This window comes from Thunnus thynnus, chromosome 14, assembly GCF_963924715.1.
Source record: "Thunnus thynnus chromosome 14, fThuThy2.1, whole genome shotgun sequence".
In the NCBI taxonomy this organism is placed as follows: Eukaryota; Metazoa; Chordata; class Actinopteri; order Scombriformes; family Scombridae; genus Thunnus; species Thunnus thynnus.
Window position 1 is genome coordinate 25,985,118 of NC_089530.1, and position 12,621 is coordinate 25,997,738.

The 12,621-nt window shown below is 37.7% G+C and overlaps 2 long non-coding RNA genes across 2 annotated transcripts; one reads left to right on the plus strand and one right to left on the minus strand.

Moving 5' to 3' along the window:
* The first annotated feature begins 6,401 nt into the window (after nucleotides 1-6,401).
* Nucleotides 6,402-7,548, plus strand: LOC137196539 (uncharacterized). The gene is made up of 4 exons (XR_010931252.1): nucleotides 6,402-6,481; nucleotides 6,612-6,690; nucleotides 6,792-6,884; nucleotides 7,407-7,548. It is a non-coding gene; the product is annotated as an uncharacterized lncRNA (long non-coding RNA).
* LOC137196540 (uncharacterized) lies at nucleotides 6,626-9,209 on the minus strand. Its single transcript, XR_010931253.1, has 3 exons — nucleotides 8,319-9,209; nucleotides 6,785-6,860; nucleotides 6,626-6,707 (listed from the first exon to the last, which is right to left on the minus strand). It is a non-coding gene; the product is annotated as an uncharacterized lncRNA (long non-coding RNA).
* Nucleotides 9,210-12,621: the final 3,412 nt, after the last annotated feature.

The following is a 12,621-nucleotide window of genomic DNA, read 5'->3' on the forward strand; positions in this document are numbered from 1 at the left end:
TCTTTCTTCTTCTTCTTCTTCTTCATCATCTTCTTGTTGAGGTTTATTAGTGGCTGGCAAACAACTAAATGGCTGGTATGGACTGTAGATCGGGAATCTAAACTAAAGATGCAGTTATAATAATATTAATGAAATAATCACTGAGAAAAAATCAGCCAAATTTGTTTTGTTAAGGTAATTAAACAAATATAGTTTTGACATTTACATTTAAATTACATTTAATAGTTAAAAAGTGTATTTTAATCTCCCTTCAGCTTCATATTTCTGACAATAGATCATCACACGATCAAGCGTTTCTTCTTCTTCATGTCTTCTCATGTTTCTCTATTTTGTATAGTGTAATATTTATTCCAGTATGACCAAACTGAAACCTTGATATTATTGTCTCCTCTGTCCTGTTTCTTCCTGTACATCTCCAGCTTTTTCTTTAAATAGTACAGAAACTCTTGGTGTATTAGTAATGTTTCAGTTTTTCCTTTTGGCTTAATTTCAGATTCAAGAGACATTTTGTTTGTGAGAAAGAAGCCATTGTCAGTAAAAATGATAAAAAGTAGATGAAGGGTTTTTATGAGATGCTGACTGTCTATATATTTATATAATACAGTGTATAAAAGGTAGAATTACACAGAGAATAAAAAAAATTCTAAAACCCCCGTAACCTCCCACTAATGTACACACATCTCTCTGTTTTAAGCCTATAGCCATTCTAAAATGAGATGAATTTACATTTTATATGTATGTACACACATTTCCATGTATGTATGTTGAAAATATGCATCACAACAAAGATCATCCCATCCTGTAAACACAAACTCAGTTTTACTATCACCCAGCAGAGGGTACTGCAGACCTACAGTACGACATTCAGCTTTTATTTCCACACCTATTCAATAATTTTCCACACACAACAAAAAGTAGATTTAAAAGTGTGATCCTGGACACTGAATAAGATATTAGGATCACCTGGGTCTACATGGCCATATGTGTTTAAGCGGAGGAGTATTTTGACGCTTTATTAAATTAGAGGGACAGTAAAGTGTAAAGATTATTGAAGTCATCAGTATTAGAGTATTTGTTCATTAAAGTACTTATTCAGAACGAGTGTGACTCCTATAGTCTAACTAGACAGATGTATTTTTCCCACTTCTTGCACATTTTTAGTCCCGTTTTGTGTTACATGATTTTCAGCTTGGATATTTTGTTGGTGCGTTCCTCATAAGTACAATAAGTGGTGTGTAAATGTCTGACACGTGTATCACTTCCCATCTCTTTTTCCTTTCTCTCGCTCTCGAGACAACAAACGTCATGTATATATTAGGAACTGCAGTTATTAATGTTTCTTTATGTTTCTGTATTAGAGATTTTGTCAGATTTTTCTTCAGTAGAGAAGAATGAATAAATCTGAACTCTTATACATCTGAGTGGCTGGTTTTGAACACACACACTTGAATACAGTATATAAGGGACTGACTTTATTTTCTCTTTCATAAAAATCACATCAAATGCTTAAGTAGAAATTAAGATATAAAGAACAAGAAATTTGAAGAATAACCTGCAGACATTAAAACAGGTTTGAAAATTTTCAAGTCTGTCTTAAAACAACAGTCAGGTGCCCATAAACAGTGAGGTTTTCCTCGCTGTAATCATCCCCCTGTTCATACTGGTTATTAAAAGATCCCCTTCAAATGTGCTTTAAATGTAAGTGATGGGGAACAAAATCCACAGTGTGTCCACACAGTCATTTTGTGCAAAAATGCATTAAAAAGTTCATCTGAAGCTTATATGAGACTTCAGCAGTCTGAGTTAGTCATATCAAGTGGATATCTGCTACATTTACAGTCTTTTTAGCATCTAATTCCCTCTTTGTGTTTCCTTGAAAGGAAGTAAAAGTAACAAAAAGAGGAACTTTGGCACTAAAATTACTGTAACGCTGAAAGATATCTACTTGATTTGACTCATTTGTATTTAAAAGTTTATCTGAAGCTTCACATTAGTTTCAGATAAACTTTTAAATACATCTTTGCACAGAAGGAGGACTTTGGACTTTGGTCCCCCATCACTTACACTGTAAATGCATTACGAAGGGATCTTTCTAATAGTCAGTATGAACAGGAGGAATGATTACAGCAAGAAAAAAAACATGTGTGTTCATTTGGGTTCCTGACTCTTGTTTTAAGACAGACTTGACAAATTGTGAACGTGTCCTTGAAAGCAGGTTTGTGTTGGAAAACTCTCACTGAACCTGCTTTGTACATACATACTGGTACATAACCAAAAGAATGTTCTAGTTTTATGTAACTTACAAACTGAAGGAACAGCTGAGCAAAACAGGTCGCTGCCACTGATAATGATAGATCTTGTCATGAATGGCGCCGGGACAGACAGGTGGAGGATTCAAATGCGGACTCATGAGACAGGCAGGTGAAATTAGAAGGTGGTTTAATGCAAAAGCAAAAAACTCACACTTACAGGTAGCAACAGGAGTTAGTCCAAAAACAGGTAACCAGTTCAAAGGCAGATAGGCAGGTGATAAACAGGCAAAAAGGATCAAACCACAAGGAACAGATAAAGTCCAGGATAAGCTAGGATCAGGATGGCTAGAAAGCAAGTATCCTATAAAGCAACATCAATGAACTGGCAAAGAACAAAGGAAAAGGACCAGTACACATAGTGAGGAGCTGATGAGGGAATGAGCAGCAGGTGCAGACAATTACTGAGTGGGGAAAGGAGGGAAAGTCTGAGGGCATCAGGTGGACAGCTTGAAGATGGCAGGTCTGGGGAGTCGGAGGAAAGAACATGGCCTCGGAGATGTGAGCAGGGGCTGAGAACAGACAGAGGGCAGTGCAGAGGGACTGAGGAGCAGATAGAGACTGGATCACGACGGATCTTTGATTATCCTGCATGTTTAAGCACCTCCTGCTCCTCTCTTTTTCATTATCATGCAAATCATAGTCATGTTATTTGTCTCCATAAAACACAGGTGCAAACGTGGATTAGACTAATATCAACAACTTGATAAGACCTTAGTGTTTGCTTTATTTGTGTCAGAAAGGTTGAACTCCTGTGGTGACAGCTTGAGACCCTTCATAGAGAATGTGGCAAAACCTGAATGGGCAAATATTTGCATCCGTATTTGGAATCTCTTGAAGATAGGTCAACACTACCGCTTAGCTTAAGGCTAATTAGAACGAGTTTGTCTGATGGAAACTCAGATGGAAGTTGAATTTCAACATGATTTTCTCGCCAGTTGAGAAAGACTCTGAGACTTTTTGTTGCTGTCAGGTGTGAGCACATCTTACACAAACTGGATGTGTGTTTATAGGTCGCAGCATCAGCTGGACAACAGTCATGTCGTCAGGTCAGGTCGTTTTATTTTAAGTTTTGATATAAGATAACAGGATATCTGAGAGAATTTCATTAAAGGGTAAATAATATTACCCTCAATAAATGTTATGTTCATCTCAGTCTCAATCCTCAAACAGGTATCCTTTCCCACAACCCCTGTCACTTTCTCAGAGTTCATATTTAGCAGTTTGTGTGCAGGAATGACAACATGAAGATAGACCTCTAAAAATATATATTTAAAAAGAAACCATGGAGAGCTGGTGAAGATGAATATCTGTATAAATACTGTTGTCTGTGAGTAGAAGACTTCAGACTGTCAGTGATTGCAAGGGATTTGGAGCAAATATTGAATATTATGACTGTAAAGTTTACCTTAATGAAGTTAACGCTTTATTAAATTAGAGGAACAGTAAAATGTAAAGAACATTGAAGTCATCAGTATTAGAGTATTTGTTCATTAAAATGTTTATTCAGAACGATTGTGACTCCTTTAGTCAAACTAGAGATGTATTTTTCCAGATCGCTTATTATTTTCAGCTTGGATATTTTGTAGGTACATTCCTCATTAGTACAGTGGTAAATTAAAGATGTGCAGAGGGCTCAGTATTTGTATTTGTATCTGTATTTGTTGAGGCAGCAAAATTATTTGTATTTGTATTCGAATAAAAGTGGAAAGAGGCTAAAAAATCCCTTTTTTTGTTTTTAATAAGCTTATAATTTTAGAATATTAAAGATGAAAATTAAAGTGATGTCCAAATTAAGAAATATGCGTCATGTAGCAGGTGACTCAATGAGACCTGCTGATAGACGTAACAGCAGAGCAGAGAGACACTGAGATAGCGACTATAACTGACCTGCTCACTGGTATTTGACATGTCTTTTATTTTCTTCCCAAAAACAAATAATTTTAAAAATATTTGTATGAGACAAATATTCATATAAACCCCACTATTTGTGCTTTGCCTAATAACGTATTTGTATTCGGGCCCATCCCTAATGTAAATGCCTGACACGTGTATCACTTCCCATCTCTTTGAGACAACAAACATCATGTATGTATCAAGAACTGCACTTATTAATGTTTCTTTATGTTTCTATATTAGAGAATTTGTTAAAGATATTTCTTTGGTAAAGAATGAATAAATCTGAACTCTTATATGAATCTGAATGGCTTGTTTTGAACACACACATACATACACTTGAATACAGGATGCAAGATACGGACTTTAATTTCTCTTTCATAAATCAAATGCTTAAACTGAAATAAAGATATTGTGTGTTTGCATTTAAAACAAATGATAATGTGATATGTGAATGGAAGAAATTATAAGAAGAACCCGCAGACATTAAAAACTTATTTAAGACAAAGTTCACTTTGAGTTTATGTAATATGTGTAATATCTCATTAAAGGATAGAGTCACAATTTCTCAAGTCTGTCTTAATGAACAGTGAAAGAGGTTTTTTCCTCACTGTAATCATTCCTCCTGTCATGTTGAGCATAAATGCATTTAAAAGTTTTATCTTAATTTTATATGAAGCTTCAGGCAGGTTTACATTGGAAAACTCACTGAACCTGCTTTGTACACACATATACAGGTACATATTCACAGGAATGTAACACTCATATGTAACTTACAAACCCAAAGAACAGCTGAGCAAAACATGTTGCTGCCACTGATGATAACGGATCTTTGATTATCCTGTATGTATGAGCTACTCCTGCCGCAGTGCGCTGTATGCAAATCTCCTCTCTTTTTCATTGTCATACAAATATCTTGACAACGTAACTCCTGCGGCGACAGCTTGAATCTGAAACCCTTCATCGACAATGTGGCAAAACATGAATAGGCAACTTTTTTTCACCCATCATCGTTGGAATCCCTTGAAGAAGAGAAGTGTGGAGTAGTTTAGCTTGAGGCTAATTAGAACATGTTTGTGGTGTGAGCGTCACCTTTCATAAACTGGATGTGTTCAGATAGGTCATGTTGTCAGGGCATGTTTTATTTACAGGACAGGTTGGCAGTTTTTCAGGAGCCCAAATGAACATTGAAATGGGTTTTTCTTGCCATAATCATCGTTCATACTGACCATTAGAAGATCCCTTCATTATGGACAAAGAGGGAATTAGATGCTAAAAAGACTGTAAATGTAGCAGATATCCACTTGATATGATTAACTCAGACTGCTGAAGCCTCATATAAGCTCCAGATAAACTTTTAAATGCATTTTTGCACAAAATGACTGTGTGGACACACTGTGGATTTTGTCCTCCATCACTTACATTGAAAGCACATTTGAAGGGGATATTTTAATAGCCGGTATGATAAGGAGGAATGATTACAGCGAGGAAAACCTCTTTTACACCTGACTGTTGTTTTAAGACAGACTTGAATAATTGTGAACCTGTCCTTTAAGATGTTTTTATGAGACAACAGGACATCTGAGAAAACTACATTAAAGGGAAAAAATATATAGATATATCTCTGATCTTCTGGTTAACATCATTTCATAGGACACTGATATTGAGTTTTGATATTTAGTTAACAAATTCATTCATTCCATTAAACTGGGAGCTTTAGGTCATTTCCAACACCTCAGGATAAGTCTCAATGTTGTGATTATACTCAGACTTAACACTTGACACTGCTTCTCATTAATTCCTTTAAATTCTGTTTTATCATTTAGGAGACAAAGTTTCTTCCCGCTGTGGTCACACAACAGTACAATCCCATACATTATATACAAAATGGCTACAATTACTACTTTAATCAACCCTCAAATTAAAGCTTCAAGACAACTTCATAGTCATTGTTGTTTCAATTCATCATCAGAATATATCAGTGCAAAGAAAAATGTGTCACTGAACTTAATGCAATCTGACTGCTGTGCTAAATTTTTCCAACATGCAGCTACAAGCAGTTAAGAGTTGTTGTCCACGCTCTGTGCTTTTGAATACAGCGAGTGAGTGATTTATTTTTGGAACTAATTTAAACTGAACAGGTTAGATTGCTAAGATTCTTTAGACACACCCAGCCTGAGGCCTTTCAGTCTGCTATATAAGTCAGTCACAATCCAGACGCATCATAAACCTCAAACTTCACTGTTACAGACTGCTGCTGGTGAGTTTAAACAGAGGTGAGTTATTATTTAATTTCTCTTTTCAGCTTTTACCTGACTATTTAAAAGCATCATTAATCTTTATCACAAAACAAAAGGCTGAGGATTGCAGTTAAACTGAGCGTTTCCTTCATCTGCTTTCTTGTAGAAAATGAAAGCTCAGCTCGTGTTCCTGCTGTTGGCTGTCGTGGTCGGGCTGAAAGCTGCGTTCACTGACGACGAGCCAGGTTTGTCCTCCATGTGCCTGTGAGAATAAATGTCTAATAAAGTAACACTGACCAAAAACTTTGGATTTGTTACTTACATCAAATGTGTTCCAACCTTATAGTTAAAGAAGAGGGAGTAGCTGTAGATGAGATCGAGGACATTGATGTGGACGCCTTCTTCAACAACGATCCTCAGGATACAAAAGACAAAAAAGGTAAAAATGTGTGTGTGTGTGACATTATTTCACTTTCACGTTACTTTCTAAAATTCATACCTGTCATGGAATGATTACAGCAAACAAAACACTTGTCAATGTTCATTTGGGCACCTGCACACTGTTTTAGGACAGATTTGAAAATTGTGATTCTGTCCTAAAAGTAAATTTCAAGTCTCTGTGAGTGAGCTTTCATATCATACTGAAGTGAATGAAAACCAAAGGCTGCCTGATAAGTAGGAAATTATTCTATGAGATTATGTGTTTTTGAACTGTAATTTAAAGTAAGCGCATTTTTAAGGTAAAGGGCTGAAAGATGGTTACTAAAGATGGTTACTTTAGTAGCTGACGAGTGAAAATACATGTCTAATCCGTGCCATTCACATAGAAAGCCTGTTACATTGATAAAACAAGACTGATATCTTCTCAGTCTCTGAACAGCTCAGGGTTTGTGTTGTGTTAATGCTGTGGTTATTAGGTCTTTTACGATTTGTGACTAAATGTTCTAAATTTCTTTTGCAGAAGCTAAGCCGCATAAATGAGATCGAAGGGGAACAGCATCAACTTTCTAACCCTACCGCCCCCCCGCTCCCAGCTCCCTCTAAATATGGCCCAAACTGTTGCAACCATATGATGTTAAATAAATAAAGTCAACATTGAAGCATTTTCCTGTGTTGATTGATGATTTATACTTGTATTTGGAAAGGGTAAAGACTAAAGAATGTGATTTCTGAGATGGAACCTGCAGTGAGATAACATTAAAAATGGATGCAATATGAGAATACTGCTTAGACAAAACAATATTGATTAGCGTCTTCATGTTATGTTGGTCAGTCTGCTCTCCCTCATTGTAACCATAATGTTTATATCCTTCCATAGAAGACATGTGCACATAAATACATAAAAAGATGTAAAAACCATTAAAAAACAAACCAAAAAAGGACATGTACAAGAAATGTTTGTATATGTTTGTATGTTATATGTATTTTATTTTAGACTTTATACCGGTATTATGCAATTCAATTTAAGTTTATTGTCATTATACAACGAAAAGTGTCTCCTAGGAGACGTTGCAAAAGGCAGATAAAAAGAGAGCATGCAATCAAAATATAAAACAATGTAAACATGTGCAATAACAAAATAAGGAGACACTATATTCTATATCATATGCATGTGTGTTTAAAGGAAGAGAGTATTTACATGTGTAAGGCAGCCAGATAAGTGGCCTCGAGCAAACAATCGGAAATGTAAACAGTAAAAACTATGTTTGATGAGCAGATAGTATTATTTTAATATACAGTACTGTGCAAAACTTTTAGGCCCTAAAAGTAAAGTTAGGATACTTCCAAAATGAATGCCATTAATAGTTTTTGTTTTTATTAACTAATTAACTTCATACAAAGTTCAGGAAACCTAAATGAAATCAATATTTACTGTGAGCAGCTTTGCCTTTAAAACAGCAGCACTTCTCTTTGTTACACCTGCACACAGTTTTTCAGGTATTTGGCAGGTCGGTTGTTCCTGCCACAGTTCCTCTGTGGATTCAGGGCGTCTCATCTGCTTCTGTCTCTTCATGTTAATCCCAGACTGACTCCATGATGTTGAGATCAGGGCTCTGTGGGGGCCAAACCATCTGTTTCAGGACTCCTTGTCCTTCTTGTTGCTGGAGATAGTTCTTTATGTCTCTGGCTGCATGTTTGGGGTCGTTGTCATGCTGGAGAATAAATTTAGGACTGATCAGATGCCTCCCTGATGGTTTGCATAATGGATAAGAATCTAAACATCTAAAGTGTCTAATATGTTTGCATGGCACTGTATTTTATAATGTACAAATAACCCAGTGACTGAATCAGTGCCTATAAAGATCCTGATTTATAAATATTGTCACTGCATAAAGGATAGGTTCACAATTTTTCATGTGTGTCTTAAAACATCAGTCAGGTGACCATATGAACAGTGAAAGAGGTTTTCCTCACTGTAATCATTCCTCCTGTTCATACTGGCTGTTAAAAGATCCCCTTCAAATGTGCTTTCAATATAAGTGATGGGGGACAAAATCCACAGTGTGTCCACACAGTCATATTGTGCAAAAATGCATTGAAAAGTTGATGTGAAGCTTCAGCAGTCTGAGTTAGTCATATCAAGTGGATATCTGCCACATTTACAGTCTTTTTAGCATCTAACTCCCTCTTTGCGTTTCCTCAGACAGTGTTTCCCTGTTGAGCTGTGGTGGAAGTATAGCAACAAAAAGAGGAACTTTGGCACTAAAAAGACTGTAACATTGAAAGATATCTGCTTGATTTGACTCATTTGGATGCTGAAGCTTCATATTAGCGTCAGATAAACTTTTAAATATATTTTTGCACAGAAGGAGGAGGGGAAGGAGGATTTTATAGTTCTTTACATAGGTCTAGAACGGCAAATTCTGGGGTTGTGCGGGGTATGGAACACAGAATCTTGCCTTTTTAACAATTAGTTTTCTACAAATTAGGCTCTATCAGATAGCAAGTTTTGAAATCAGTCTTGCTAACTACTACATGTGTACTGTTACTAAAATAATGCCTTGTTTCAGCAGCAAGTCAACATTTCTGAGAGCGGAGCTGGACTTGTGATTCTGATGCTCCAAATTACAGTGAGTTTCATTTTACTTTGTTTTATATGACAAATGACTTAATATTATGTCGATAATATCCCATCGCTGTGTTGCATTCCTGGATAGATGCAACACTGAAGTGTGCTATTTATACTACTACTACAGTTTATGATACACACTGTTTTTGTTTTTCAGGTGGTTCACAGGGATAAACACTGAGAGGCCCCCCGTCTTTTCACTGGAGATGGAGAAAGATGACATCAGTCAACCCTTGTGTGTTCAGTCTCCTAAAGAAACTAATGGGCTTTTGAATGGGACAGCGAACCCTCTCACCCACCCACACAATCAGTCTCTTAGCCAGACTTTTCAGTTACTCACTTAGTCTTGGTTACTCATAGTGACCGTCATTCACTTTCTCAATCAGTCATTCGCTCATTACAAACTTTTATATAAACACACACTTGGACAGTCTGGTTACAACTTGCATTAGAGGGACATTAATTAGGGCTTCTTTAATGGAAAATGCCAATTTTCAGGCACTGATATTAGATGCAGTTATTTGGTTACAATAATGTGGTGAGCATTAGTACATGGCAACGATTACAGATGTACTGTACCAAACCATCAGATTCTTAGGCTACAGACATACACCCACTAAAGCTGTCCCATTGTTCTTTCACCATATGATTTTTCCAGTTCAGTCTTCCCAGCATTTTTTGACATGTGACAGTTAGAGGAGCATGTTGATATATTTTGTCACTTTAAATGACTTTTGAATGTTAAGCTACCTGAATAAACTCCATGCTTTGTTCTAGTACTCTCTAATTGTGTACAAATGTTTAGCATCATTCATTTATAATGTTAATAAAGTGAGACGCGGTTTGAAAGAAACATTTTGAAGTTGTATAATTTTTCTTAACATTTGAAGTCACAATTCAAACGGCTGTTTATTCACTGTTGCTGTCTGAGTAATTATGTCAAGTAACAAGGTTTGTGGAAAAAAAAAAGTAATTTAAACTCACCGTAGTCCTCACTGTTAGCAGTCAGTTAGTTAAACACAGTGGTCCGAGCTGACGTTTCTGCCGCGCTTATTTTATTGCTCTCCTAGTGGCTTTGACAAAGCAAATCTACTCAACAGTGACATGTTCCATCTGTGGTTAAAGCATGTCTCAGGTTAAAAAAACTGAATATATTCCCGCACTGCCTTCTGACCTTTGTATCCAGGCAGGCACGTGGCATGTTTGCAACAAGGTGGTTGACTAAAAACATATGTACAACTAACTGCATCATTGTTTGATGTCCCAGAGAGCCACATGCTAGAGGACGTGTCAGAAGTGTCATCGCTCTGCAGGAGAAAGATGTTGACGGTTTGGGTCGCACCGCTGAGGCTATCCGAGGCCGTGCTGCCAGAGTTTTCCAGCCGGTCACTTCTGAAATGGATAATTATGAGCCTGGAGTCTACACAGAGAAGCTACTGGAGGCCACCAAGCTCCTCACTAACACAGGTACCACACAAACATTATGTAATGAAACCGAGAACAGTAATGTGTTTGTTTCTGCCAATAGACAGTACACTCACATACGAGTGATTATTCAGTTGTTGTTGTTAATTGAAAGTCACTGTAGTCCTCACTGTTAGTAGTCAGTGACACAATAGTGTGTCGAGGAGTATGTCGTAGATTTTGCTGTTTACGTTAAAAATCTGTAAGTATGCCGCTTGTGAAAAGTTCAAATTAACAGTAATACACAAGTTACCGTTAATTTACACTGCTTGTAACAGTGTTTTTCTGTGAAAGTAGAAAATAACAGTTGTATGCTCTATTTATAAAGGCACCTACAAAAAATAAATAGCCTTCGGCGGTCAGGTGGTAAGTATGCGGCCCCCCTGTGTCCCGACTATAGGGCAGCACGCAGGGTGTGGTGGTCCAGGGCGGCAGGACCTTGAACGTGGCCCTGTCTTCTCACTCATGCAACAGCCCACAATGCACCACACACGAGGAATCTGACCTTGGCCCCCAAACAATCAAGACTGTAGACGTACATGCAAGTGATTTGACTTTAGAGAGTATTCAGTAGTTGTGGTTAATCGGAACTCACTGTAGTCCTCACGGTTAGTAGTCAGTTACACAATTGTGTGTCGAGTTGTACATTTTGCTCTTTATGGTACAAATCTGTAAGTGGCATATTTACAGATTTTTATTGTAAACTGCAAAATGGATGACATAGTACTCAACACACTATTGCGTAAGTGACTACTAACAGTGAGGACTACAGTGAGTTTCAAGTAACAACAGCTACTAAATACCCCTGAAAGTCAAATCACTTGCATGTAAGTCTACAGACGGCCGAAGAAACAACAACAACAACAACAACAACAACAACAACAACGCAGGGGAGCACGGGCTCTCGGGGCACCCGTCGAGGGCCCCGCCCCCGAAATGCCGCCAAAAATGGCTCCACAGCGCCATCTACAAAAATACAGATCGTCGTACAACAATGAAATTTGGTCTGCATATGTATCATGACCAGACACACCAAAAACTCCCTAAGAGCCATACCCTAAATCCAACAGGAAGTCGGCCATTTTGCTTCAAAGTTGCCATTTGGACGCCAATTTTCACCTTTCTAGCCCGCGTACTTTAACAAACTCCTCCTAGGGGTTTGACCCCAGCGACTTTAAATTCGGTCAGTATCATCTACAGACCTGGGACATGAAAACCTAGCAAAACCGTGACTTTTCCACATTGCCGAGGGGGTGTGGCCCTGCCGCCAATTTCGGTCCTTCGCCATGAAAATTCAAACGGCCATAACTCCGCCGTGCACAGTCCTAAGACACCCAAACCTTTTGTGCTCAGAAACAGTCCTGCCCTCAACACATACATGTGTCAATATTGGATCTAAGTCATAGCGCCACCTACTGGCAACAGGAAGTATCATGCGTCGTCCTTTGTTGTATTACTCCTAGGAAATTTGGCCGATGCACCTGAAATTGACTTAGCTAAGATGTAAGACCTTGGTGATGCTACATTCCGCAGGTCGTCACCCATATCAAAACGCCCTTGCCATGGCGACACATCCTTCGCCATGACATACGATGCTGTATTTTAGGGACAATGAATGGGTCTACAGTCACGAAACTTGCTG